This window comes from Malaya genurostris, chromosome 3 (assembly GCF_030247185.1).
Source record: "Malaya genurostris strain Urasoe2022 chromosome 3, Malgen_1.1, whole genome shotgun sequence".
NCBI classification, from domain to species: Eukaryota; Metazoa; Arthropoda; class Insecta; order Diptera; family Culicidae; genus Malaya; species Malaya genurostris.
Genome location: NC_080572.1, coordinates 74426233 through 74452629, shown reverse-complemented (window position 1 = coordinate 74452629; position 26397 = coordinate 74426233). Strand labels below are relative to the sequence as shown.

The 26397-nt window shown below is 36.8% G+C and overlaps 1 protein-coding gene across 1 annotated transcript in view; it reads left to right on the top strand.

Annotated features, from left to right (window-relative positions):
• The window catches only part of LOC131435359 (proton-coupled amino acid transporter-like protein pathetic), a 123275-nt gene that overhangs the window by 26814 nt on the left and 70064 nt on the right, over positions 1-26397 (top strand). The window lies entirely within an intron of this gene.

Here is a 26397-nt window from a genome sequence, read left to right as displayed (position 1 = left end):
AGTTACACCATCTCGTGACGGAAAAGATTACTAATTCAATATTGTTTAATAGTTTACGTTTAGCATGTATCAAAATCTGAAAAGTCTGATGAAATAAAATATCGCCTATAAACAATGCGACAATCAAAATAACAAACCGCTCAAAGTTTTGTGCAGAATTAGAATTAAACTTAAATATCGTCTTCGCATTCAAAAGTGATGAAGTGGTGTTCAACTTTAGTGAAAATGAAATGACCTGATATTTTATATTTATACCACTGGAATCATCATAATTCTAAACTAGAATACAAGTGGATTAATTTCAAAAATCAAGAAATTGAAATACTTTTTTCGGAAATATTGATGAAATTCTGGAGCTAGCATTACGATGCGTTACGTTCTGCATTTACATTTAGAGTTTTACATAAATTTAATATAAGTGTCACCTACACTTATATTAAAAGGGATTTTTGATTTAACAATGTATTCTATCTGGAGTTACTAGAAGATTGTATTTCAAGCCGTATTCACAGCTTTTTTCATGCAGTGCATATGGAGAAATATTTAATATATTTGGAGTTGTTTGATTCAGTGTACTATTTGGAAAATCTGTCATATGTGTATAAAAAAAGGCGGGTGGGTAATGTCAGAGACATAACTGGATGTCGTGAATACGAAAACAACTGACATGTTCCTTAACACTTTCGAATATCAATAAGTTGATCAATTGTATGAATTATGCAAGCATTCCCCTTTTCCACATTTTTCGTAAAAACAAAGAAGGCTTCACTTGATCTCGATTACTGTGAATTTCACACAGCGAAAAGTGCAAAAATCTAACCAAACTGTTCTAGATTTGCACTAAACTGAGAATATTTCCTTTCGATTTGCGAACAACAAATCCTAATAGTTCTTCAGAAAACTTCTAGAGCCATTAGAACGGCTGATTTCGTGTAATGCTCTCCACCCTTGCTTTTTCATCCATGCAAATGACTAACAGCTGTGACGTAATCGCTCTTGTCGGAAGCGAAACTAGCTTTGCAGACGGCACAAAATACATCTGCTCACATTGGCGATAGAATCCAAACTGATTAAATTTTTGTTAGCAGCTTTTTTTTACGTGATTTAGTTTGTAGCTTTTTCACTAACGGCTATAAAAATAGCGGCATACAGAATTTTCATTTCGGATTTGCATAATTTATTGAAAGAAACTATCAATATGCTGTAGGGATTCGTTTCTAGCATTCAGAAGGACCAAATTGAGGAACTCACTACGATATTCACCACTTTTCGGAACATTTTTTTCGAACAATTTGTTGTACAGCAGCAGATATTTTGTTCTCTTCCTCAGAACGCGTTCTGATTGGCTGGTGTTGACATGGGTCAAATGAGATAGGTTTTTCAATAGTGTACTATTGAAATACTTCAATGTTTTTGCTATACACGTTTAAGTTGAAAAATTTCGATTCTATTGGTAGCTAGATAATATAAATCCTTCCACAGATCACTGAGCTATGAGCTTTCAAAATACGAGAAAGGCAAACGCGCCTCATGAAATATCCTCTTTGATACTCGTTCATACCAAACATTTCAGAAAAGTTTAATTTTGAATTATTTAAGATTATGTCACACAACTGAATATTTTATAATAAAATTGTGATCACATTTCCGATGGCATGTAGCAAAAATTATGTTGATTCGTTAGATACAACAAGAGATATTCACGATCAAAAACTTATCTCTCTCTCAGAGGGTAAATTTTGAAAAGGCACCCCATAGTAAAGTAAGTTGTATTCACGACAAAATTGTAGTGTATTAGTAATCTATTTTGTCATAGCAATGTTACTATGATGTCCCTTCGGGAATCGCAAGAGTGATCCATAGTGATACATATTTTTACATTTTTTACGATTCACCTTCGGCTCATCAGTTCACTAGCATTCCAAAAGTTTAAGGAAACTTAGAATTATGTTAATCCGCGCGGATTATGTTGATCCGCGAGGTGGCATTAGTAGATCAACATAATCTGCTAATGAACTGATGAGCTGAATGCGAAACGTAAATAGTTCAATTTAGTATTTGAGTTATTTACAGTTATCTAAAACTGCAGAAAATCAACCAAGAATTATCATATTTTCGATGGCAGGGAGTAAGAATGACGTTTTTACGTTTAGTACAACTCGGAATATTTCCTACATGATTTGCATATCTGAAATCGAAGTATCTTAGAGCAGTCAACCAAACGAATTTGTCAGTGAAAGGAACCTCGTTTAGAAATCAAGATTTACTTAACCTATTAAATTCTTGTGACGAGCGGACGTTTCCGAATAAGTAAAAGAGAATGGTAGGTGGAATAATAATCATGATAATAGAAATAACAATAGTAATAATAATAATAATAATAATTGCTTTGATCGGTACCAAAATCTAGAGTCGTATAAACACCTAAGCGTTCCGCACATATTTGGATGAAACCAGTCCGATCCTGATTACTCGAGAAGGATCCGGAGTGGTGGTCTCAAATAGAATGTTCCTGTTTCAATGGTCGGATAACATTTGAGGCGATGAGATTTAATCATGAAAAAAAAACTAAAAGGTGTGTTCGAATAAATTGCTTCATAAAAACATATTTCTTTGTAAAATCGACCATGATTAAGGTTTTAGAAAATCTTACTACGTAAATTACAAAATCTCGAGTAGTTTGCGTTACAAATTATTTTCCATAACGTCTGTATTAACTATACTTAAACACGATCTCTTGATTTTTTCGCCCGTCGTGACTACGATCAAAACGTTTCTGCTTCGTAAAATCATATCGATTGCAGTAACATTTTTTCAAGTAATGTATTAATAGAATGGATATGTGATTCAGACAATAAGACACTGATTTAACATTCCGCATGGTTGACCTGAAAGAATTTCTAGAATCAATCTACTAAGTTTATCTTTACGATTACTTATGGTATATTCGTTTAAGGCATTGCAATACGGTGGGACAACCAATCTTTTCGTGTTCCTTTTGGGTTCCGTAAGAACTATACGAAATTTCAGGCCAATCGGTGAAACTTTGGTGCATTTGCGCGCTCGAGGTTCGAAGTTTGTACGGAATTTAGTATGAGGTAATGGACTTTTTACAAAGATCAACATGTAAACTCTAGGAATCAGAGCATTTTCATAGGAAATTTAACAAGGAAGAACATTTTCAATGACAGCAAAAAGTTATTGTAAAATATTCAACACAAGGTACGAGCAATAGCTTTTTTCCTAATATATCTAGCATCACTGCTGCTAGCGGTCGTGACTTTCTTTTATTATGCTATGTTTCCACGATAGTTACTCAGCTTAGTATGAAAATGATTGTTAAGTAATAAACCATATTTCAAAGCCACAAAAAAAGTCATGTAAATTATTTTAGATTGCTCAGAATAGAGTCGTCCATATCTTCTAAACTATATGAGATAGAGAGTGGATGTCTTCAGCAAATTGATTGGATTTGAGTTTATTTAAAACATTGTCGAAGTCATCCAAAACTTATTTCTTCAAATTAAAAAGTTAGACTGTTTTGTGTCATTACATTGAGTTTTGGAACATGGCTTGTCTATTAAAAGGAATCTTCATACTAAACTGAGTAACTATCGTGAAGGCAACCAATAACTCAGGTAAATTGTTATACACTCAAAATAATAATCATGTTATAGTTACGTGAAAAGTTATGTGAATATTTTCCACCCTACTTTTCACGTAGGTTTTAATAGACTGGCATTTAAAAGCTGTTTAATGCATAATCCAGTAAAAGTTACGTGTTTCATAGGTAAAATGTAATGTACTGCTCATATCACATTTATCTATCAGTTCATATCAAATTTAGATACCAAAGAATCACTATTTTAAAAATTTGTTTGAAGTCAAAAGGGAGATTTCAGATTTTTATATAAATCTAAAAAATGAAAAATGCCTTGAAAAATAAAACATTTATTCTAGAAAATCAGCGTAGAATTTTAAATAAAAATAAAAAGCAAAATGAAAATTTTGAACTCGTTTTTCGGTGGACCAACGGCCTGTTTGAAGCATTCGGCAGGAGCGGGTACACTTCCGGACTCACGCAGGCACTCGGTTCAGTCGAACACATGGAAACTTTCATACTGGAATGAACCGATCGATGTAGTAAAAAATTGCAATTAAATAACATTTCTCGCAATAACATAAATAACGCACACTCACACTTTGAGGGCCACTGTTCGCCATTTTCAAAATCGAGTTTTTCACACTGGAAATTCACGTAGATTGTTTGACGTTTGGTCAATTCACGTAAACCTTATGTGATGACTCTATTCATTTTAGAGGATGTTCGTATAACATTCATTTTCGTCACGTAAAATATTCAATTTGACATTTGAAACCAGTTTACGTGATTTTTCAAGTGAATCGAACGTGAATTATTATTTGAGTGTACCATAATAAAAAAAAATCAAATCATATTACGACCACTAGCAGCAGTGGTGCTAGATACATTAAGGAATTAGCCTTTGTTCGGACATTGTGTCTGTTGTTCTTTTAATAACATTTTCTACAAACATCAGATTGTTTTGCGGTCTTCGAAGGTTTTCTTAATCGTTGAATGTCCTCCAAAAGTAACATGTGCGCCGATTTTTTTTAGAGTCTAAGGGTTGATCTCCAGCCGATTTTTTTGGTGAAAAGTCTCCATACTAAATCCCATACAAACTTTGAACCTCGGGCACGAAAATATAGTTTTACCGAACGAACTAAAATTTTGCATAGTTCTTATTGGACCCAGAAGAAACGCGTAAAACCGACTTTTGAACTGTATGCATGTATGTGTGTGTATGGCAAATATTGTCACTCACTTTTCTCGGAGCTGGTTGACCAGATTTTCACAAAATATTAAAATGAGAAGTCTGATGACTCAATACAAAATCCGACTTCCGGTTCCGGAATTACAGGGTGATATGCACTAAAAAGTAAAAACAATGTCACTAACTTTTCTCGTAAATGGCTGAACCGATTTTCACAAACTTAGATTCAAATGAGGCGTCTTACAGTCATATTCAAACTTTCTGAATTTCATTTAGATCCGACTTTTGGTTACGAAATGACAAGATGACTTGTACCAAAAACGGTGAAAATAATGTCAATAACATCTTTCAAAGTTGGCTCAACTGATTTTTACCATTTTCGATTCTTCTGAGAGGTCTTCAGATACCATAAGAATATCCCGATTTCCAACTTCCGGTTGCGATCAGATTTTCATAGAATCAAACTCAAATTAACAGGTCGGATAGTCCCATAAAAATATCCAAGTCCGACTTCCAGGTCTAGCATTGCGAAGTGAAAAGTTTTCAATAACACAAAGCCGTTATATAAAATCGTAAAATATGTTCTAAGTTGCCTTCGAAAGTGTTCCAATTTGTAGGTCATGTTGTTTGATGGCCATACGAAGTATTTTTAGTTATGTTGGGCCAGTAATTTATCTCAAACCGACATTGAAATCGAAGGTGCAGAAAATTTTGGAAACTCCTTTGAATTGGGCTTAAAACTGTAGCAGTTTATAGTACATATTTTCTGATGCTTTAATGATTCGAAATTCAGGTTTTCAATGCCTCAAATTCTGGAAATAGTGATCAACATCTTAGAAAAGAAGCTCACTTCACTTTCCCGCGAACCCACACGGACCGAAGGATGCGGCCAACATACCAACGCCATCTGGATATTTACCAACGCCATCTGGATGACTCTCATGCTATATTCAATTCACCGGCCACTACCGATCGCCAGCTGAAAGGTGGATTCTCAAGAATCCTCGATCCCGATACGACATTATCTAATAAGTTAGTCGTTAATTAAGATTAGAAAATACCATCTAGGGCATCTTAGCAATGTGCCTAAAATTATATTATATTATTGAATAAAAAAAAACTTTTCGCTTCAACCATAAAATAAAAACCATGATCGTAATTTGATCATTGAATTTGATTTTTGTAAGGAATTCCAGAAATTAACAGCAGGTAAAGGGGGAGAATCAGGATCGACTTCTTCCGATTTGGATGAAACTTTGCACTATATATTACAACTTTTTTTTCTAAGTTTGTTATTCGATTAGTTTTTTTAAACGATAAAGCTATAGCTAAAACTATTTTTCAATATTTACTTCCAGTTGTAAAGGGTGCGGGTAGCTCAAAACTTTCAATAGGAATCCAAACAGTTCTGTAAGAGAAGTGGCGAAAAATCTACACACGTTCAAAGTTCAAAAGGCACCGAATCGCAGTGAACGGCTAAATACAGTCGGAAAATCACGTGCACGGAAGCTCTATGCTCAGATGTTGACAAAACGCGTTGTCTCATTATTTATGACGAGACGGACGTAAAAGTAGACTTACGGCAACTTCCGGAGCTTCTGTTTTTGAGTATTTTTGTTTGAGTATGTCAAAGTTTATCAAAAAAATATATATTTTGGTAATCAATTTGCTCATGTGGAAAGCCGAGCGCTCCATTTGTGACAACCGGTACGATCAATAGGCACGTATAGGTAAAGTAATGATTCTAAGAGCGTCTGCTTCCACATTTAAGGTCACACAATGATCTTACGCTTTTCTGGCTGAATTTAGCCTCGTGCTATTACTGGAAAGATGTTTTGGAGTGGTACAAGGCTAACGAGAGCAAGGATTTCAATCCCCCGAACGCACCGGAATTTCGGGAAAATGAAAAGTACTGGGCCATCATGGAGCAGGCTGTTCGGAAATATCCTAAGGAATAAAATCATAATACCTTATGTTAAGAGGAAGGTTCGTTCATTTCATTTAAAAAAGTTTAACTTACCGCAGCGAAACTTTGATAGCCAAGTGTACGGATGCATAAGTCGATAGCTTCGAAGAATCTTATTCATTGTGTTCCATACACTGAAAAAGAAGAAGATAAGTATAACGTTTTTCTCGGGGAATTTGATGTCTGTAGCTGGTCAAAAATAAAAAGTTTCTATATTTCTGGTTCATCGCAATTGCTATTCTTCATGCGATCGGCACACAAAAAGAAGTCCATTCTCCCGATTTTACAGATTCCTGTAATTACCACACGATGTTCTGAAGTAAACCAGTTTACGATATTTCCCACGGAGATGTAGCTGAAAAATTCCAATCGAATATGCATCAGGCATACCGGTGAAGCCACTGACATGCGAGCCCCGGTCGGTGTCGGTTGGTTACTTCTGTCACGACGAGCCTCCATCGTCAAGGTTGTCCGAGAGTGATCATAAACACGATCGTCGACAGCCACGGCCGTCCATTTGGGAACCGTTTTTGTATTGCTTTTTGGCAAGGTTCGCTTTCATCAAATGGCACACTGATAGATCGACAAACCCAATGCAAAACCTGTTGTGCAAAATCGCAATTATTGAGCGGTACCACGTTTGATGGGGCAATTTTGACATGATGGACATGATTCGCAACGCCGACGAAAACTAGTTGGGACCGGTTCGTAGTGCTGTGGTGTTGTGCGGTAGAAACGGATAATGCCGATCGAAAACATAAGGTCCGAGGATTCACTCAGTAACAGTGTGCATTCCGTAATTGTGGTCTGTCTGAATGGCAGAAGATTACGGTCATTATCGTCCTTCTGGTTGTCGTAGTGGTCGACTGGGGTAATTTTTATGAATGAATTTCAGAAGCATAAGCGTTTGCACATGTCGATTGCAAATCGATTACGGGTCGGGATCGGTAAAAGGACGAGCTTTGAACAGTGAAAAAAAAATCGGAATACTTTAAAGCGAATATCACTTTTCAAGATCAACGAAAAAAAAATCAGAGAGATTCGTTTTTCCATCCAACGAATACTTCAGGTCACCTAGTTCCAATGCATCTAATGTTGGTAGCGGCGAATAGGCAATAAGGTGGATACCGGATTCTCTTTCACCCGTGTATGCTCGCGAATCGCACGAAGTATAATGATCGGCCCTTGTACTGCTAAGGCGTCCTTGGGTGGTAACTGGTAGTTCGACTCTAAATCAGTGAACAGTAGTGCGTATACGATTAAAGCGAAGCATGCGACTGATTAGTAGGTGAAAATTGATTCGATGCATTACATACGGGTTGACACTCTCTCGTCGACCGCCACCCAGTGTGGGAAAGTTAACTGCGCAGTTTTAATGCGCTACATATCGGCTGTAGTACGTTCTCCGAGTCGCGCACTATCAAACCTGCATGAGCCGAAGTGATGAAAGGTTAGACAATCAGGCGATCGCAAGAGAGTGCATGACAAACCTCGACTGAAAAAGCACGTGCTTGCGTATCGAGATTAGAAGAGATCGTTCCGAGTCAGTATCTCGGCTTTTTTGCTAGTCAACAAGGGTTTAATGGTGGTTAATCATAGTACCGTGAATATTTTAACCAGTATTAATGAAAAAAACTAAGGGTAATAGAAGAGACACAGTATGTACGATGACATTGGACTATTTGTTTTTTTTGTATTGTGCAAATAAGCTATAGAAAATTGTGCATCTGTGTTATTGATATACTTTTCAACATATTTCGGGTCGACAGTAAGAAAGAATCCAGCGTTCAACACAATCTTGCACTACTGCACAGTGGTCCCAATCATGTCGGAACAAAGATCGAAGAAAATGAGAAAATAGGAACAGTTGAACGTAAAATTAAACATCGAATTTGATTTTCTTCCAATACTAAAGTTATTGAAAGCTCGGGAATCGAAATTGAAACCATATTTGCCATTACAATGCGCCGGTGAACCATTAAATTTCTTTAAAGGCGATTTGCAAAAACTCACAAAATATCAACCTTAATTTTTCGAAACAGGCGACTTAAATGAAAAGCATGTCCAGTGGAATTATAGTCAAAATAACAGTAATTGTAAAATACTTCATAATCAACTCTCTGCTGGTTACTTTGCAGTTCTTTATCCCAGTAATCCGACTTGTTACTCTTCCGTGAAAAACCCCTTAACAATTGATCTGGTACTAACAGATCAAAGTCACATTTGTAGTGAACCGTTTGCACATACTTGACTCAGATTATCTTTCTGTAACATTAAGACTTTTCAACGAAGCTATAATTGATCAAATTAGTTCTATATTCAAATATCATAGAGCTAATTGGGTTGAATACAGATCTCACGTTGAAAATCATTTAGATCATGAAATTATTTTAGAAAATCGGCGAACATCGACACAACAATAGATAGTTTGAAGCGTTGCATTATCGAAACTAGAAATCTTTCAGTTCCCAAAGCTCAAACTAAATTAAATTCATCAATGACAATCTTCAAATGCTTGAAGAATGTTCGTCGACGACAATATCGACGTTCTCGTGATTTTGCTATGAAAAACATTGTTAGGGATTTACAAAAGGAAAATAAACATTGAGTTACTCTATTGCTAAATGAAAATTTCGCTAAAGAAGTTGAACAAATTTAGCCATATTCTAAACCATTCTGGGAACTTTCTAAGGTTCTTAATAAACCTCAGACACCAATTGCTGCTCTCAAGGAAGGAAATTAAATACTTCTTACAAATGGCGAAAAAGCTCAAAAACTTGCTCCACAGTTCGAGAGTGTCCAAAATTTTAATTTGATCGTTGTGAGTCCTATTGAAAATGAAGTCTCTCTGAAATATGATCATATTTCAACTCAAGTGTTGTTACAACATGACATTACTGACAAGTGTTGCATCGCATTTTTTGGACGCTTGAGTCCAAGTTTTTTTTTAACTACTGCATGTTCCCAGCTGCCTTACCAGTCTTCTTGAAGACCCTCTTCACGGTTGCCCAGCAACGTTCGATGGGTCGAAACTGAGGGCAGTTTGGTGGATAGGATATATCTCAACGAAATTTATACCCTTTTCCGCAAGCCAATTGAGAGTGGTTTTGGCACAGTGAGCCGACGCTAAATCCGGCCAAAACAGTGGAGGTGTTCTTTACGTCTTGTATAAAAGCAGCAATCTCTTCTGGAGACACTCAGATCGATAGATTTCGGCATTTATAGTTCCGGTAGTGTAAAAAATGGTTGGCTTCAAACCACAGGAACATATTGCTTGCCATACCAGTATCTTTCGACCGAATTTCTCCACTTGAATCGACCAGTCCGCATCGCTCACATCCTCCCCAACGACGACAGTAAAGTATTGTGGACCTGGAAGGGTTTTTGAGCCCTCCTTTACATAAGTCTCATCGTCCATCAAAACGTATGAATCCGGACACTGCAAAAGACGCGAGCACAATTTCCGGACCCTTGTTGCTGCTCGCTTCTTCTGTTCTACACTTTGTTTCGAGATTTTCTGCTTCTTGTAGGTCTTCAGGTGATTTCGCCTCTTGATACGCTAGATCATTCCGACACTCGTTCCTTCTTTATTGGCCAAATCACGTATTGACATTGATTTGTTCTTCATGATTAGAGATACCACTTTCTGGTCCAGTTTCGGGTTGGAAGAACCGGGCTTCCTGCCTCTTCCTGGTAGCTCACCCAACGAATAGTGTTCCCCAAACTTATTATTGATGGTGATAACACTGGTTTGATGAATTCCAAACCGCTTCGCCAATTTTCTCATAGTAATACCCTTCTCATTTAGCCATGTGTCCAGAACCTTAATTATCACTTCCTTTTCAATACGCGTCATTTTGAAAACGCAGAATTTTAACCGCACAAACAAGTAAACAAACGAAAGCTGACAGCCAAACGCACAGTATGCTGTGATCTGAGCATAAAAAACCATCACAAATACATGCGTTCAGCACAAATGTGTGTGGATAGCTTATTTTCGATACACTCCTTATTGAAAATCTTCCCGATGTTGCCCTGAGACTCTTGATTTAAATTTTCAACTAGTGTTTTTCATTAGCTTACTTCCCTAAGAGATGGGAAAAACGCTAAAGTAATTCCTATCCTCAAACCTGATAAAAACCCAGCTGAATCATGGAGCTATCGACCAATTAGTTTACTTTCTTCTATCAGTAGTTTTATTGAAAAAATCATCTTGTTGAGAATGATGTCTCATATAAATGAGATTTTTTACCAGATCAGTTTGAGTTTCGTCATGAATATTCAACTACTCATCAACTTGTAAGCAGTGGCGTATCTAAGGGAAGGCAAAGGGGGCACTCGCCCCTCGGGGGGATCGTTTTTGGGGGGGGCGGCAAATTAATCCTTGGGACCTTTTTTGCCTTTCCCATATAGAAAGGTTATGCAATCTCTGTGGAAATCGACTTTTGAATCGAGGTCCGGAGGGCAGAGTGTCATATACCATTCGACTCAGTTCGTCGAGTACGCAAAATGTCTGTATGTGTGTGTATCGAATCAAAGAAAATTATTTTGAAGAATACCACACGTTTATATAAGAAAATATGTGAGATAAGAGAAAGGCATCATTACACCACTAGGTGGATTAACACAGATTTTTTTTATTGTCTAGTTCCGGATAACCAGTTCAGCTTCTTTGTTTTTTTTTTTGTTTTTGCTCACTAAACCGAGTGTAATATCCCTTTTTACCCCGGGTGCCAAATTTCCACGGTACGCCACTGCTTGTAAGAGTAACGAACATGATAAAAGCAAATAAATCTTCTGGGTTATCCTCTGGAGTTTCTCTTCTAAACATAGAAGCTGCTCTTATTTTCTCGCTTACTTAGATCCATGTTGAATTTATGGTGCAAGGTTAATGAATACTGTCTCTTACCGCAAATTTAGCAGCTGGAAGTTTCATATGGAAGATTTATAATAGAACTGGAACTGGAACAAACGTATTTACAGCATGCCGTTTTAGTTTTATTTATTCGAACAATTCTTCTGTCAAATTTAAAACTGGCATATGCTGTTGATCTATTTTTGCTATATTTGAAACACGAGTAAAACACTGCTGGGGTTGCCAGTTGTTCTTGTTATAATATCCAGATTTAAATTTGAAAACTGACATAAATTATGCATCTAGAACACTACTGAATATGCCCTCAGGGTGCTACTTATAAATGTGGTGTTTTCATTTTCATAAAAAGTGTGTTTTCATATAAATTTAAGTTGTGACTACCAATTTTTCGAATAGTGTTTTGATTATACTTTCAAACTTTATTAAAATTGGTTCCACATATTTCCATATTTTCGAGATATTGATACTTGAATATGTAGTATTTTATAACTAAATTGTTCAACAAATTTATAGTTTTTGAGTTTCAAAATATGCAGCCTTCGACAAAAATATATATTTTGATAATTAAAATACAATTATGGAATATTTGAAAATTCTAAAAATTCATCGAAAAAAGTTATGATGGAAAAACCTGATTTTGGGGATCTCCAATAAACAATGCATCATAGCTCGACACCAATGCATTTGAAAGTGTTTATGTTTTCGGTATGGTGTCTTGTTTAAACATGATCTACAGCTTTCCCAAAGTATTGTATATAAAATAATTATAACACACTTGTAGGTGAAATAAAGATAACTTCGATTATACTGAAAGAAGCGGACTATTCCAAACAGAACTTGTTCTAAAGACATGAAAGCTCCAAAATCGACTCCTGAAGCACAAATAAAAAACGCGTATTTTGACATGCACCGGTTGATTTCGAACAGAAATGGAACCTGTTTTTTGTGCAGAGTAGGAGGCGCGTAAAATAAAACATTCAATAAGTTGTGTGAATAACCAAAAAAAAAACACTTTTTTTCCTCCAACAATCGATTTTATTCATCAATATTATCTCCATCAAGAGCATTCAATCATTGCAACGCTTCTCCAACTTCTCGATGCCGTGTTTGTAGAATGGTTTGTCATTTGCCTCAAAAGAGACGTCATATTGAGCAATTACTTCTTCATTTGAGTTCAATTTCTTACCGGCAAGCATTTCTTTGAGATCACCAAATAGCCAGTAGTTACTGGGGACCAGATCTGGACTAAACGGTGGATGAAAAAGCAATTCGAAGGGTAATTCGTTCAATTCAACCATCGTTGCCAACGACATGTGAATCGGAAAATTGTCTTGGTGAAAGAGTGTTTTTTCTTCGACATATAATGTCGTTTTTCTTGATTGTTTGCATCCAAATTAAATAATAACGCTATGGGGTGGAGGAGAGCTCACTTCGTCGTTACAGAAAAAGTGTAGCACTGGTTTAGTGCAATTGGCAAAAACGAACGATTCAAATTTTACGTTTCGCTTTCGAGATAGCAATTAATTTACGTCTGCTTGGCGGATTATGATTCAACATTAAAAGTTTTTTTTTTATTTTTTCATTCGAAATTAGTGTTTTATTTTAACAAAACAACGTTCACTTTAAACCGGTATAATTGATAGACCGTTTTGAAGAATCTAACTTTTATCATTGGTTACACTCCAGGTAGTTCTTGGATGGCCTAGAATAGGGTTGGCAACCTGCAGCTTGCAAGCCACTTGCGGCTCTTTGGATGTGAAGCTGCGGCTCTTTGGTTCTATTCGCAAATATTGTTTTTTTTTTGTAAAAAGTACAAAAAAATCTTTAAAATCTAAATCGACACATTAGACAGCACTTCTATCTCTTAACCACGTGTACTCGCTTTACACCGAACAGCATCAAACAATGTCGTTAAAAAAAGAGATTCAATTTTCCGAGCTCCTCCTTCACTACATAGTGCAATGGCTTTCCAAAAGAACGGTGTCAAAACGTTTTGCTTTGTGCTTGAATAAAATAAGTACAATGAAAAGGAAAGACTCACAACTTTTGTGTTGTCTTGTATTTAAAAATCATAAAAAAATGAAAAAAAAATTTTGAAACATAAAGGGTGATTTTTTAAGAGCTTGAGAACTTTTTTAAACAATAAAACGCATAAAATTTGCAAAATCTCATCGGTTCTTTATTTTAAACGTTAGATTGGTACATGACATTTACTTTTTGAAGATAATTTCATTTAAATGTTGACCGCGGCTGCGTCTTAGGTGGTCCATTCGGAAAGTCCAATTTTGGGCAACTTTTTCGAGCATTTCGGCCGGAATAGCCCGAATTTCTTCGGAAATGTTGTCTTCCAAAGCTGGAATAGTTACTGGCTTATTTCTGTAGACTTTAGACTTGACGTAGCCCCACAAAAAATAGTCTAAAGGCGTCAAATCGCATGATCTTGGTGGCCAACTTACCGGTCCATTTCTTGAGATGAATTGTTCTCCGAAGTTTTCCCTCAAAATGGCCATAGAATCGCGTGCTGTGTGGCATGTAGCGCCATCTTGTTGAAACCACATGTCAACCAAGTTCAGTTCTTCCTTTTTTGGCAACAAAAAGTTTGTTAGCATCGAACGATAGCGATCGCCATTCACTGTAACGTTGCGTCCAACAGCATCTTTGAAAAAATACGGTCCAATGATTCCACCAGCGTACAAACCACACCAAACAGTGCATTTTTCGGGATGCATGGGCAGTTCTTGAACGGCTTCTGGTTGCTCTTCACTCCAAATGCGGCAATTTTGCTTATTTACGTAGCCATTCAACCAGAAATGAGCCTCATCGCTGAACAAAATTTGTCGATAAAAAAGCGGATTTTCCGAATGGACCACCTAAGATGCAGCCGCGGTCAACATTTAAATGAAATTATCTTCAAAAAGTAAATGTCATGTACCAATCTAAAATAAAGAACCGATGAGATTTTGCAAATTTTATGCGTTTTATTGTTTAAAAAAGTTCTCAAGCTCTTAAAAAATCACCCTTTATTTTGTCACATATCCGATTTATGTACTACTTTGGTATTTTTAGCTTTAAATAAATAATTTTAGAACGCGTTAAAATGTTTCGGTTTCATATTTTTTTTTTCAATGTGGACGACCATGATATATGATCTTTGCTAAAAAAAATACCAATCTGCCATGCGTCTCTATCGAAGTGCTATTTGAATTAAACGCATAATGCATAACTACTAGAACTGAATGAAAAAAACTTTGGAACAATAATCACACTGATCGGTCTGTTAAACCAATGATCTTTTAAATATTTACTAAATGTTTTTGTTAAAAAATTACCGAGCTGCGAATTGAAATCAAAGTATGCCAGGCTAAATTTAACGAGTTAAATCAAATATCGTTTTCGCTTGAAGACAACTGAATATAATCCAGCTCCAACCTCAAGCGAAATCAGAATAAATTGTCTCAAGTGGCACGTTCCCATGTGTGTGATCCATACATTTGACATTTTCCAGTTGCGCCGAGAACTGGGATGGGTTTTGTTTCAAGCGAAAACGTAATAAAACTGTGACGACAGAAAACTCAGCTTTGATTAAAGAATTTGTTGGCTTCGAAGAAAAATTAATTATTTGAACAATATTTAACAAGTCTACAATTGTTGACTACTCTAGCATATACAGTAAATCTTGTTAATAAAAATAAACAGTAACTACATCCACTTTGAGGCATTTGGAGTTGAAAAGTTTTTTTTATAAAAAGATCTTTAGTTGTTCAAATACTATTTATTGTTGTTGAGAAAATATTCGTGCTCTTTGAGAAGTTTGAAATTTTGTAAATAACGTTTTTGATTCTGATAATTCATCACAATGATCCCATTAATTGAATGTGATATTATCAAAGTATGTCAATTTACTATACATGTGCTTTACAACAGAGATGTCTATCTCCTCTGTGCGACGAAGAGCAAGCAAAATTTCTCCCCTCGCACTGACAACTTCAACGAGAGCTCTTCTCTTTCACATTTATACACCACTGTTGTGTAAGTGTGCACGCATCATGAGTGCGGTTGTTTATTTCCTTTTACCTCTTCCACTGAATCGCACCAAAGTGCTAGAGCATTAGCTAATAAATTCTCTGAGGTGGATGCAGATACTTTAACAGAGGTGTACACGCCGGTGAGCACTCTGCTGTATGGTTTTCGTAGATGAAGCGTAGATACGCAAAATCAGCAAAATAAAACAATTTATCGTAAAATTTTCGGTTTTCCTTGCAAATTTTTCATAGCAAGGCCAGATCTACTCTCTATTAATTGAAGTTCACAGAAGTGTTCGCTCACCATCACGCGCCAGTGGTCACTTGGGTGTATTTAGACGAGAGCGCGTGTGAGCGATTCATGCGAAGAGAATGTGTTTCACTCGCGCCAGCTGCTTTAACCACAAGCACACACTCAAATGCTGTCTATTCGACACTGAGAAGAAGTGCGCTTTCCTCTTTGTGCGATGATTCGTTTTTTGCATCCTCGGTGTGGCAAAAATCTGACTCTAGCGTGTATAACTCTGGTGAAATGCTATCTCTGCTTTACAATATCACGAGTGTATAGCGCACTCAACAGTCATGCAAAAGTGCATTATGACGGTTCCGGCGGATACTGCCTTCTGATATATGTTTCCGTAGATCGGAGTACATTTACCAGAATCCTCTATTTAGATTAAAAATTTTGCAAGTTTTCATTTCCGCAATTTGGCAACTCTGCTTGACAAACAAACAATTCGGCAAAGCTACGTCCAAGAAACTTCTTCCTACTCCAGTGAGTCTTTGTAATTCATGACTGTATAGAGATAGATCAACTGTGGTTCTACTTCCATATCGTGAAAGGCGTCAGAAGATTTTCTTTTTCTGTTTTCCGGTATTAGATTTTTTTAAAGTATAACGAATTCGATTTCATAGATTCTAGTTCTTATTTTGCGTGAGAATCATGGTGGATTGCACACTGATATCATCATGTCTAAACTCAGTTGCTTAAAATTGTAATGTTGGAAATTGATCCCATTCCAACTCATATTGAACATCTCAACAGCATGAATCGCAGCGAACGCTTTCTTTGTGGCAATTCGAACGCATCACGGTCTTCGCGAATCGCTTGATATTGATAAGTGCAATATTAACATTTTGACCGGCACTGTACGTAAGATCTAATCACCCAAGTATGACGTCTGCATTATTTTTATTTTCGTAATGTGTTTTTCTACCTGGACAACGATTCATTACCATTTGAAAACAATTTGGTCAATTTATTACCGAGCGGAAGCGTGACGTTGGCAAAGTGCTGCTATTCAACTCATTGTCATTAAATCTAACGGATTTGAATGGAATTGATGATTGGGCTGTTCGGATAGATCAAAATGCAACTGTTGAGCTAGGTAAGGCAAAATGTAGAATCAGAACGGGCGGTGATGTGAAAACATTTTATCGAAACTTGGCACAACAATTTACTGAGCTAATCAGTAATGTAGCAATCAATTTTTGGAATTAGTATGTCTTACACATCACTATACGGGGTCGGGTTTCAATTAAAAAATACTAAACTAACCGAGTAATCTTTCTCTGTCATCATTTTGAACGCTTGCAACTTAGTCATTTGTTGATGGATTTATATAATTTAACTGCCAATCGATTGGCAAATATTTTACTTAAACATGTGTGGAAACGTTCTTAAACATGTAAGTGACCTATGTTTTCACGAGCCAATCACAGTATGTCTTAATGATGTCATCGTCTTGATTCCTCTAATACGGTCGACAGTTTTGATGGTTGCTTCACACCTTGCATTTCATTCAGTAGCAGTTCTGCTTCGGTCGGTATAGGGAGGCTTCGCGTCATGCCTATACCGCACCGTATTAACTTTCGCACAAAACAGTATCAATAAATATAGGCTCTGTTACATTTTTTGCTTAGTCAATGCCTGCTTTCACGCAGAGTGGATGGGAGAAATATCCGCTTTGTCATCCGCTCGATGAATAGTCAACGACTTGCTTTGCTGAATTAAATATCGAACCGACTTGCACTCGGTGCGGTTCGATAATGCCGCAGAGGTAGTTGCTTGTGCGCATCAGCAAATGGACCTTCTACTGATTCATTTTATGTGCTGTTCGCCTGGCACGAGTGACAATAGTTTTCAGTTTAATGGTTTGCACTGCGAAGCCCTCACGAATAAGCAAGCAGCCATCAAGTGAAATGTATGTCCAAAACCTGTTTAAATCCATCTAGTGGAGTAATGATGCCTTTCTCATATCTCTCATATAATCATATATAAATGTGAGGTATTCTTAAAAATAATTTTCTTTGATTTTTAAAAAAACAAATAGGTTTGTACATAAACTAGTACAATCTACAGAGTGAAACAGTACTCAGGTCGGTCATGCCATCTCTGAGGAAACGAAAAGAGGTACTTCCGAAGCCGGAATCTGGGAACTGGTATAAGCGAAGTTGGATCGAGAAAAGCGACTGGGATCCATTTTGGAGTCTATGGCTACTATCTTCGGTCGTTCATCAAAAACCCAATAACAAGGAATGCCAAATTAACGTTTGGCCGTTTACTGACAATGACTACCGATTGGGATCGTTTTGAGGCAAGTTTAGAAATTATTTTACTTTTTATTATTTTATTTTGCTTCCGGTATCAGAAAACGTGAGCCAGCATAGCCGGAATCGAGTTGTTTGGTTGTCTATTGACAATTGCTTTTTACTTTTTTATTTATGACTTCTGGTCAGTCAGTAATTTTTACTATTTTTCGGTTTTTTTAACGATATCAAACTAACTAGAGATTAAAAGAAGAGAAAGAATATGAAATTATAGAGCCATAGTACTCAAGGAAGAGCAAGGATGTGAAGAATAAAGTGCGGAAAAGTGAGACGTGACAAGGGTCATTTAAGTAAGCAGAAGGCTTCTCGTATCTAAACTTTTATCTTCTACCAGAAGAGTCGAACTTAGACATCTTAGCGATACGAGTCATCCGAGTCTCTGATATGTCAGAAAGTAAAGGCAAAAGTCGTTTGCCATTTACTATCCGAACCGCAAAAGTAAAGTTACGAGAAGTTGTCACATTCTGCCCACGACGGCTTCTCACACAATGTGTTTCATTGTGTTGATATTTTCTCATCTCTATATAGTTAGTTATAACACCGGAATGGAATGGAAGATTTGTCCGAATAGTTTCGAGGCAAGTTAAGAATTTTTTTACGTGTTTTGTTTCGTGACGGTATCCAATTTTTAACAAACTTCACCATTCACCATTCCGGAACCGGAAGTCGGTTCAGGATGAAATATGGAAGTTTTATATGGGACAATGAGACCTTTAATTTGAATCTAAGTTTGTTAATATCGGTTACGCCATCTCTGAGAAAAGTGAGGAAGTAATTTGAAATAATAATTTTTCACTAAGCACCCTGTAACACCGGAATATAAAAGTTTGTGAGAATCGGTTTAACCGTGTCTGAGAAAAGTAAGTACATTGTATGAGAAAGGCAATAGATGCATAAATTAATGCGGATGTATGGCTATCAAGCCATGTTTTTGCGCTGTATGCGAATATAGCATTTGAACAGTTATGGATAAATCGTTTTGATGATACATGTTTGAAGTAACCATTGCATCGGTCTTCAAAAGAAATTGGTTCAAACGGATCCTTTTCTTTATGTTTTTGGTAGTTTGTGTCTGGATCGGCTTTTGTTTCCGGTTTTAGAATAATTTGGTATCAGCTTATGTTAGGATTCAAAACTTTATGTTGTCGTAGAATACTGTGTCAATCATTTAACAGATCGGCTGAAAAGTTCGTATCGTTTCTATGAGAGGGCGCCACTAGAATTAAATCCATACCATTTTCAGTTAGTACCAACCTTCAAAAGATACGTGTATAAATTTGACAGCTGTCTGATTATTAGTTTGTGAGATATTGCATTTTGAGTGAAGCTACTTTTGTTATTGTGAAAAAAATGAAAAAAAAAGGAATTTCGTGTGTTGATGAAACACTACAAAATTTGCAAAATTTCGTACTGGTCATATGAGCACCGAAGACGATGAATGCAGTGGACGTCCAAAAGAGGCTGTTACCGATGAAAACGTGAAAAAAATCCACAAAATGATTTTCAATGACCGTAAAGTGAAGTTGATCGAGATAGCTGACACCCTAAAGATATCAAAGGAACGTGTTGGACATATTATTCACGAATATTTGGATATGAGAAAGCTTTGTGCAAAATGGGTGCCGCGTGAGCTCACAATCGATCAAAAACAACAACGAATTGATGATTCTGAGCAGTGTTTGGATCTGTTATATCGAAATAAAACCGATTTTTTTCGTCGATATATAACAATGGACGAAACATGGCTCCATCACTTCACTCCGGAGTCCAATCGACAGTCAGCTGAGTGGACTGCACGCGATGAACCGAACCCAAAGCGTGGAAAGACTCGACAATCGGCCGGTAAGGTTATGGCGTCTGTATTTTAGGATTCGCATGGTATAATTTTCATCGACTACTTTGAAAAGGGAAAAACCATCAACAGTGACTATTATATAGCGTTATTAGAGCGTTTGAAGGACGAAATTTAAAAAAAACGGCTTCATTTGAAGAAAAAAAAAGTTTTGTTTCATCAAGACAATGCACCGTGTCACAAGTCGATGGAAACCATGCTGAAATTGAACGAATTGGGCTTCGAATTGCTCCCTCATCCACCGTATTCTCCAGATTTGGCCCCCAGTGACTTTTCCCTGTTCTCAGATCTCAAGAGAATGCTCGCTGGTAAAAAATTTAGAAGCAATGAAGAGGTAATCGCTGAAACTGAGGCCTATTTTGAGGCAAAGGACAAATCGTACTACAAAAATGGTATCGAAAAGTTAGAAGATCGCTATAATCGCTGTATCGCCTCTGATGGCAATTATGTTGAATAATAAAAACGAATTTTGGCAAAAAAAATGTGTGTTTCTATTAAACGATACGAACTTTTCAGCCGAACTGTTAAATCAACAAAAAATTAATCTCTAAGAATCATACAAAAAGTGGCCAAATCACAAAGACTACCGGTTATGTACTTGGCGAATTTCTACAAAACTTGCTTTTGAATAAAAAAACATAAGTTAACATTGACAAGCTATTGTAGCTAAAATGATGGCTCGAGTTGGTTTTTTTCAGTGAGCTCAAGTCTACTATCATTTACTATTTCTTATCAGGCAAATGATTTGTAGGCACTGACAAAAATACTTAGTTTTCAGTTACATAACGTGTGGAAAAGTTACTTTATTTTTCTTGACATTATGCTGTGCAACCAATAATTTAAACGCACGCCTAATATCTAATTCCATGCACACACCAAAGATCAACGAGTATCTTAATTTTAAAGCGAATCAACGGAGTGTTCAAGAAAAATAGCCATTGAATTCTAAGTTTTGACTATTCAAAATTAATACAAAACATTTTAAGTAACTATTGATTATTGTTTGAACTATTAAACTGTTAGTCCGTTTAAGTCTTCAATCACACAGGTTGAATTTAAAGAGATCTATGGTCTTTAAACCTATGAAAATTGTCACTGTAATTGACTACTGGAGCACAACTGTTTTTGTTTATTTAAAAGATATTTTATTCAGGCCTATTTGCGTACAAGCTTTACGTGACCGATTTACCTGAGTTTTTAGATAAAATTTTTGTATTGGATCTCGTTGTCACCCTTTTTCTAGGGGAAGAGGAGCTTCCATTTTCCTCCTGCGAGGATTGAGGGGCAGTTTGTTCGTGGTTCGTCTCGTCATCCATTGCCGTGGTATTGTTGTTGATTTCGTTGCTAGTTGCTGTAGATGTGCCTTGTTGTACATTGTTTGCAGTTGCTGGTTGGTTGGATGTTAAGCTGTTAACTGCAGCTGGTGTACTTTGTTCTATAGGGGTTACCTTGGATGGTTTCGTTGAAGGGGATACTTCCCTGTTGTTGGTGGCTGTCACAGGTGTACTGGGGTTGCTTGGGGTTGATGTGAAGGAAGCACCGTTGTCCTTTGGTATAGTTGTCTCCTTGTCCGGTTTATCACATGGCTTACCGTAGTGAACAGATTTTTGGCAATATTGACATGTGGCCATTTGATTGTCATAGGTAACAAGTGATTTGCACGGTATTCTTGTATCCTGACCGAATGTTACATAAGAAGGTATAGGCCTCCTCAAGCGCATGCGTAACAAACGTACGCCATTTAGAATACCGGTGAAAAAATCCAACTCTTTATAGAACTGGATATAAACAACATTATTGGTCTTATTGCATTGAAGTAAATGCACACGTTTACTGTCAAGATGCATTTGCTCCTTAAGCAAACCTTCAAGTTCTCGTATCGAAGGTCGAATTTTGCACTGTCTGAAGTCAACAATAATTGTATTCTTTCGTACCGACGGTAGCTTTTGTTTGTTTGGTTCACTCATTTTCAAGGTCTATTGTTCACTACACAATACTGTACTGTCCCCAACGTAAGCGGTTTTGTTTTATCGACTGACTTGGATGAGATGTAAACCCGAACTCAGCACAAATGTTATACGAATATACACAGTAAAAAAAATAAAGCTTCGCAGGTGCACTAATCCAAATGATTGAATTACACAAGAATGAATTAAATCTGTATCAAACATGCCCAGCCTTTAACATAGACGCGTAAAATTGAACGTTTCGACACTTAAAAATACATCAGAACGCATGAATCATGTGTCAAATCAATTGTTTAAAGGTGTCATTTTTGACACTCGAATATGTCAGTCTCAGAAGACGTAAATGCGTAGGATTCGACTGAAATCCAGCGGGAACTAATAATCCTTTCAAGTCGCATCCGAAATTAAAATCGTGTCAAGCGAATATTATGATTATTTTTTCAGATTTTTTTATTGCTTTGGAATCATTATCGACTCTATTGCCTATGTAGTTCTAATTTAACTCGAACGAACTACTTCAGTGTGTAGGAAAGGCTTATCAGGAACAAATCATAGAAAACAATACATTGTGGTGAGGTGTGTGTTTCAAGTATTATCGCGAAAAGTACAGTGACATTGAACGATAGTACTTTGTCAATATCTCGAGGTCGACGTCAAAGACGACGCAAAGAGCAAACACTAAAATTATGGTATATGTTCGGGACGTTGGACATCGGACTGTTTTTTTCCTGAATGGCTTATTTAATGATTGTTCAATAGCCATTTCATTTATCGACACCCCTCCTTATTTTGCTGAATACTTTCGTTTGTTTCCTTTGAATCAATACGTTGAACAGAGATGACGGATCTAACTTTAACTTATGTTTCTAGTATTCAAGGTGAATTGGAGTGGAGCTACAAATTTCATTTGTCAACAATCCAGGAATAAAAGCTAAGAGATTGAATTTAAAAACAAGCCCAATATAGAGCTCAATTAACAGGAATTGCGTGAATGACAATTAGCACTATTTAATACTCGGTTGATATTTTAGGATTGATTGATTGAAGCGTAGTAATGAAATTCAGGCTACGTTTCAATGAAATTATGATCTTTTCTGGAAATTCTTCCCATTATCTTGTGCGACCATTTTATTTCACCATATTATTATCATCGACGCAATCTGAATCACTTTTCTAGCTAACTTCTGCTCAACAGTTATCTAAATTTCTTAACAATTATTAAATTCAAGAACATTTCGACGGTGACGGTTTCGCTGAAGTCTTTCTCGATTGTAATGGTTATCAAACTAAATCACCCCAAATCTTTACAATACTTTGAGTAACGGTAGTATACTTTTTTTCAGAGAACCTGTGATTTGATAGACTTGTTTACAACGAAAACATGAGATATTCTTCCGCAACTGCAAACCACTCGTACATTTGAAAATTCTTTAGTGCACGTCGCCAGAGCCTCCTAATAGATTTTCCGTGTTTAGGCCATTCGGTTCTTCTTCAGTATCTGGTATGGCTGCTTGCAGGCTCGATAAAAATAATAGTGTTCGCATAAACGGTTCCCTCACCATCCGAGAGTCCTATGCAAACACCTCTTTATTTGTTGTTTTTTATTATTATCCTGAAGTGCCGAGCTAACTCATATAACAAATTTCATATGGACCAATTTTATGCAAAATTTGAACTAACCTGATAGCAATGATGGAAATAAAGATCCGTAACAGCAGTTCTCAAGCAGACAGAAATGAGAAATTAAAGCATGCTTCTAATTAGATTTACCCTTGTAAATTGGTAAAGCTGTTGCATGAAAAATAATGTATACATTAAATATGATCAGTATGTAACGGGGAAAACACGTTGAAAATTTGACATGCGATTGCAAATTGCAATTGTAATGAAAACCGCAAAAGGGTTACCACAGAGACGGGACTCGAACCTGTAGGTATCTCCTAACCGGGGAAATTGATTTAACTATTAAACTACCCTGCATATGAAAACACACGAAGAGATAGTCCAATTGATTAGAAGAACCAAACATGCTTCGCTGTACTTGGTCACCACGGCCTTCACCTGCAGTCCTACATCTACGGAAATAAATTCAACAGAACACGCATTACACTGATCACAAGTCTATTTTTTCCCTTTCTACTTTGCCGCTGCCACTGCGTCATACATCTAACAATGGCGATCTCAGCCAATATGTGATAGCAGCAGTGACGATTGTAATCTCGAATACAATAAATTGAAGATGATCGAACCTTCGATTGACTTTCAACGATTTGTGTTTTAATTTTTGTTAAGACGTAGCGCCGTCTTGAGCTAGTTTTAAATATTATCAGTGCCTAACGGGGAAAACAGATTGGAAAATTGACATACCAAAGCAATTATGTAATATAAACCTCGAACATGTTTTTTTTGTCACTACACTTTCACTAATGTGTAATATTGAGGGTACAAATTAATTCGGTCCATCATTTTGGGGTCAGAATAAAAAGAATTTAAAGTATTTTTTTAAAGTATTTTCCATCGCTAGTTACTACTTTTTCCTATCTCTCAGGCAATTTTTGAACTCCATCTCGAAAAAATGTCTCATCTGTTGAGGTGATCCAAGTTTGAAGCCAATTTTCGATTTCTGCGAAAGAAGTAAACAGATGACCTGCCAGAACGTGCTGCAATCGTCGGAAAAAAACCAGTAATCAGAAAGAGCAATGTCAGGAGAATACGTCTGGTGCGCAAAATGTCCCACTTTATCGTTTCCAAACATTTTTTCACGATTTTTGCGACATGAGGCCGAGCGTTATCATGTAAGAGAATGTTTTATAAATGTCTACAGACTTCTTGGCGACAAGTTTTGACACTTTTTTCCAATCTTTTTCGAACTGTTGAATGGTTTCGGCTGCCGAAACATGTTTCCTAAGATGTGCCTTCGTTAATACCCTAAATTCCTCAATTGTTCGAAGTTGTGGGCAATTTGGTGGATTCATGTATTATGGGACGAAAGTGACGTTTTTGGTAGTATACCATTCTACCGTTGATTTCGAGTAGTGGCAAGACGCAAGATCTAGCCAGAAGATAACCGGATCCTTGTGGCTTCGAATCATGGGTCGAAGTCGTTTTTGTTAACATTCCTTGATGTATATTTCGCTGTTCATTGAAGCAGTGGTTATGAAGGTTTCGAAATCTTACCGCAGCTACAAATTGCTTGCCAGACCATAGCTTTCTTACCAAATTTTTCGACTTCACTCGATGTCTCGGACTGGTTTAACACTTGCCCTTCTCGCACCGTATAATATTGTGGTCCCGGCAAGGATTTGTAATCGAGTTTCACGTAGGTTTCGTCGTCCATGATTATGCAGTTCAAATTTCCAGCAAGAATCGTATTGTACGACTACGTTTTGGTTGTTTCTGCTTCTTATAGGTTCGAAGATTCAAACGTTCTTTAGCACGAAGAACATGCGACTTCGAAGTGCCCACTTTTTTGGCCACATTCCGAACTGAAACCTCCTTTTTTTGCTCGAACGCCTTCAGTATACGTTTATTCATACTTTCTGGGACAGTCTTTAATGCACGGCTCAAACGCATCAATTGCAGTCTATACAGATCGCCCGTTATAGTATCATCTGGTTGTAGCAGCTTACACCCTTTTGATTCCACCAGATGCACAACATGACCTTCGAAACATGAATATTTAGCTTTGGTGTTGATGTTGAGGTCGATGGCAACAATTGACCGGGCATAGCGTAATTTTAATCTATGTCGTTTATTTATACCTGGATTTAACCTAGTTACGAACGTTCACCGGATGGACATAACGTAGTATTTTTTCTTCTTAGTGTAATCATAGATCATCCATTTTTCATCCCCAGTAACAATTCGATGTAAATAACCCTGTCTTTGTTGCCTTTGAATCAACTGCTCGCAAGTGAAAAATCGCCTTGCAATTTCTCTCGGTTTCAGTTCATAAGGCACTCAACTGTTTTGCTTTTGAATCATTTCCATGGATTTTAATCGTACAGAAACTGGTTTGTGAAGAACTTCCAATGATTCTGCAAGCTCCTCTTGCGTTTAACTCGGAACCTCAACAAGTAATGCCTCCAACTGACATCATTTTTTTTTGGTTGTCCAGAGCGAGGCCTGTCTTCAACGCTGGAATTCTCGATGTGTCGAAACCATTCCCTACATGATTTATCAGTTGAAGCATTATCATCATAAAAATCCACAAGCATTTGATGCGCTTCTTCCAATTAAAACAAAAAACTAAAACCTCCCGTAAATGCTGCTTTGTTCACACGAAAATACTCAGAAATAAAACAGTGAAAA